Here is a 4,887-nt window from a genome sequence, read left to right as displayed (position 1 = left end):
GGATATGTCAACCTATGTCAGGGTAACATATTCGGTGGGTTTCTGACACTGTTTTGTATAGTTTTTTAGTTTTAAACTTATTTTCCCAAACTTAACGTACTCAACAGAGTCCACCACTATTTGTCTTTTTCAAATACATCGATAAACACTGTGTGTTTTTCGAGCCGATTAAACATTTTTACATTAAATAAGAACACTAAAAAAATTATCCAGTCAGGTAGAAACGTAACTTATCTTACCTTTGCTTTCATTTTTTTGTTTTGGGAAAACTTTTTCGAATCTGTGTATAGTAACCCCCCACCCTCACCCAATATTGATTAAAAACTCACATTTTTTAAAACAAAAACAAACAAAAAAAATCGATTAACATTCAGCTTAATTCAGTGATTGCTGATCGAGCCCACGGCATGATTGACGGAAACTCCCGAGGATCAGGGTCAAATTCTGCAAGAGCAGCATTTTTTTTTTTTCATTTTCGCCTTTTTTTTTTTTTTTTTTTTTTTTTTTTTTACTTTTTGGATCGGATTGCTGTATTAAGAATATAATAAAAACATGCATTTTCTCTTTTTATTAGATTTTTCCATTATATCAAATTCAGCCACACCAACGCGTGGCAGGGTACAGCTAGTGTATATATATATATATATATATATATATATGAGTCATCCACATACAGTACTGTTTCGCCGTTTCACAGCTCATAAGCTAGGATCGAATCCTGACCGCCCAAATGACAGTCAAGGCTTCTCACCATTACGTTATACGGCTGATGTTGCGTGGGTAATGGGTTTTGACATCGTCCAAATGCCTCCGCTCGATTTGTTTACATAAAGAACGTCGCTTTATACGCTAATGGCAGTTTGTATATCACTTCCCGAAATGCTCAACCCAAGATAGGGAGCATTATATATTAACCAAGAATTTACTTATTAAATTCCAGTATTGTTCATATACTAACTAAACCAGAGTTGACTTAGTTAATTAAGCTCAACGATTATCAGTATTAATAATCGAGCATATATAACTCCACAATAACAAACCAACAACATGAGTTTATTATACGATTGTGTCACAATCGTTTCATAATTTGGACAAGCTTAAACATTATTTCGTTAAAAGATATTCCAAAATGGCTAATCTTCAGACGCAAAATACAGCTGTAATGCATATATAAAAGCATACACCATTTCTTATTTACTAATACAAGCGGTGGAACCCATGTGTTCATATTTTATTTTTTTCGGTTTCTATTGTACTATTTATATTCTGAACAGAAACCGAGAAAATGAAGGATGGAGAGATGTTCCACTGCTTGTATTAGTAAATAAGAAATTGTATTTGCTTTTATATATACATTGCAGTTGTGTTTTGTGTCTAAAGATTAGCCATGTTATAACAAAATAATGTTGCGGCTTGTCCAAATGGTTATGAAATGAATGTAACACCAAAGAAATATATCTTATAATAAAACACATACTGTGATATATGGTTGTCTTGGTTATTGTGGTTATTATGATGATGATTGTAAAGTCTTGTCAGACGAGTGCCGCTCCCTCAGACATTTAAAGTCCATGAGCCCAAAAATGACTTCCATCGCCACAGGACCATTTTAATAAACAAATACCTGAGGGAGTATCTATACACAGATGATGTTACAGATTTTTAGCTTCGTACAACAGCTAAGTTTCTCTCTCGGTTCAAAATGTTGAGATCCAGCAACAAGCAAGAGCAAGATAGCCAGCAACAAGTTAAACTGCAGACCAGCTTAATGCGGGTACTGGTCTCCTGCTTTATGGTTTTTTAAATCAGAGATTTGCTTCTCCTAGAGCTTGCTTACGGGAGCCCTCTCCACCCCAACACACACACATACATACACACAAACACACACGGTGCTAGTTGGCCGTTGACCCCAAAGCAGGGTTCATTCGCCCTTTGGAAGGTTTTTAATCCTTCAGGGAGACTAGCCACCCTCCTCACCAAACAAGTATGGTGGGGGGAACCAGTTTAGTCGCTGGTGACCCGACCATGAGGCAGGTAGTACTGGGTTACATGGTACCAGTAACATATGACATGATATATGAGGGAGTTATAAGAATAAGATCTATTCTTTAAGAGGAGACTTATCAGGATAATGTAAAGCTCAACAAATTTCTTTGGAGCTTATATAGAATATCTATAAAATAAGAAAACGACAATATAAAAATATATACGAATGCATATAGATTTATTCATTTATCCAATAAGGATGAGTCATCAATTAGGGATGTAGAATGAGTAAAATTCTTTAGAACATGGTATTTCAAAACCTAATGCTTCTCATCAGAAGAAGAGTGAAGATACTAGGTAATATAATAGAGATACGAAATGATTGTGCAGTAAGAGGTAAAATATTGAAACTGAGAAGGAAATAGGAGAACTAAGTGATCTTTGTGATATAGGAGGAATATAGCTTTTATTATATAATGCAGGTAGGTGTGGTGTTTACCACGTATGCTATGGTGGGTTTAATAAACGTGTGCCTATGCGCATTTAAACTCTTGTGAAGAATATAGGGTAAGTGATTGAAAGAGGATGTTTATTTAATCATGTATTCATGGGTTATAGCTATGGAAGGGGTTTATTTGGAATAGATAATTTATGCTAGGTTTGTATATAATAGTTGGGGTATCATAATTACAACTTAATATTTAAATGAAGCATAAATTATTATGCGAAATTAATATAATAAAAGAATGGTGGTAAAGGGATAAATTATAAAAAATAAAATATAAAAATTATGAGTGAATAATATAGAGGATAAACGAATGGTAGAAAAAGGGATAAAAATACAAAGGAATATTGAATGAAAATGTATGAAATAATATAAAATTATAAAGAAATAATAAAGGTATAAGAATTACAAAGTTATTAACTATAAAATAATAAAAAAATAAATTCAAAACACAGGTATAAAATGTCAAATTGAAATGAAATGAAATAAAATAAAATGAAAATACGATAAGGGAAAAATTACAGTAGGAGAAAGTTCTTAAGTAGTAAAGGAGTAGAGATGTATCCAAAGTTCTTATGACTTTGTTGAGTGCAAAGTAGTGTCGAAATACCTTTTTTAAATTATTAATAAACATAACATTTCGAGACTACTTTGCACTAAGATAAAATAAAATATGTCTTTACTATTTATGTATGTTTTAGGCTAACAGACATCGTTGATTTTTACGTACTCTCCTAGCCTTGAACTCCATGCACAGATCCATGCTATTATATTTTAACACCAAAATCAACACTAACATTGAATTCCTCATAAAATTTTACATGATAAAATTTGTTTCGTTTTGGTATATGTTTTAAATTGCATCCCTGCACAAAAAGAAAGACACCAGATTTATATCATATATTTGGTTTATTTTTAAGTATACAAGCACCTTTTTTAAGAGTGAAATACAAAACTACTGACGTCCATTTTTGTTGTATTGTTTTTCTTGCATTCTAAAAGGGAGGTAAAGTTTCAATCCTTAAAATTTATTGAATATTTTTTATTTTTACTTTTATGAGAGAAAAAAAATAACCAAAAAGAAAAATTATATTTTAAACCAATATTCAACATTGCGTTTTTTTCAACAATTTTGCATAAATATTGTTTCGCTTTTCTATTAATAAGTTCTTTTAAAATAAAAATGAATATTAACTAATAAAGTATATTTTAATCAACTTTTGAATCTAACATATTTCTAACCTTTTAAAATAAAAATGAATATTAATACATAGAGAATATTTTTAATCAACTTATAAATCTAACACATATTTTTTAATCTTTTAAAATAAAGTGTTTTATTTTTCTAATGAACCATTATATTTTCCATGTGTATTTCATAAATTATGTTATGGAATTTTTTAAAATAAAGTTCATTGTTTTATTCTTTTATTAATGTTTTTGGAGTTATTATTTATTCCAATTTCGCATTGAAACATTATTGGTAATAGATAAATATTGAACCATTATTAGCAACTAGCAGAGCTATCTGGCATTGCCCGGATATTGGGCATTTTTCATTGAGTAACGTATATCACAACACAATAACAAAAGACAAAGTAATTATTTCTTCCAGGACACGCTTGCTCTATCAAGGATATTAAGCAGTTTGTTAATCTCAAGTCCTACTTCCCAAAATAGTTTAGAGAAGAATGGCGTCATAACCGGACGTAACTCACCTCTTACTCCCCTACTGAAATGAAAAGGCGAAGATGAAGTCCAGGAGGATTGTCTAATTAAACAGTCGCCAATCACTGTGATGATAATCTCAAGTTGTTCCCCAGTTAACACCATAATTTGAAGAGGAATAACGTCATCACCGGAAGTGACTCCCCTGCCTATCAGCACCTCCTCTACTCAAATAAACGGGAGGAGATAATATTTGGGAGGATTGTCTCATTTAATAATCTAAAGTTGTCCCCAACTTAACACCATAATTTGAAGAGGACTGACGTCATCACCAGAAGTTACCTCCCCTGCCTATCACCCTCTCTACTCGAATAAACATGAGGAGATTATTTCTGGGAGGATTATCTCATTTAAACACTCGCTAATCCATGTGATGTTAATCTCAAGTTGTCCCCACCTTAACACCATAATGAGAAGAGGAATGACGTCATCACCGGAAGTTTACCCACTCTCCTGGAATTAACAAAATGAGATAATGTCTAGAAGGATTGTCTCATTTAAATACTCACCAATCCATGTGATAATTTCAAGTTGTCCCCTACTTAACATCATAATTTGAAGAGAAATGACGTCATTACCGGAAGTTACACTCTGCCTATAACCCTCTCCTCCACTGGAATAAATAGGAGGAGATAATGTCTGGGAGGATTGTCTTATTTAACACTCGC

The sequence above is a fragment of the Euprymna scolopes genome, chromosome 2, assembly GCF_053919585.1.
Source record: "Euprymna scolopes isolate OS-2025 chromosome 2, ASM5391958v1, whole genome shotgun sequence".
In the NCBI taxonomy this organism is placed as follows: domain Eukaryota; kingdom Metazoa; phylum Mollusca; class Cephalopoda; order Sepiida; family Sepiolidae; genus Euprymna; species Euprymna scolopes.
The sequence above is the reverse complement of the archived record's forward strand: the minus strand, read 5'-3'. Positions refer to the sequence as shown.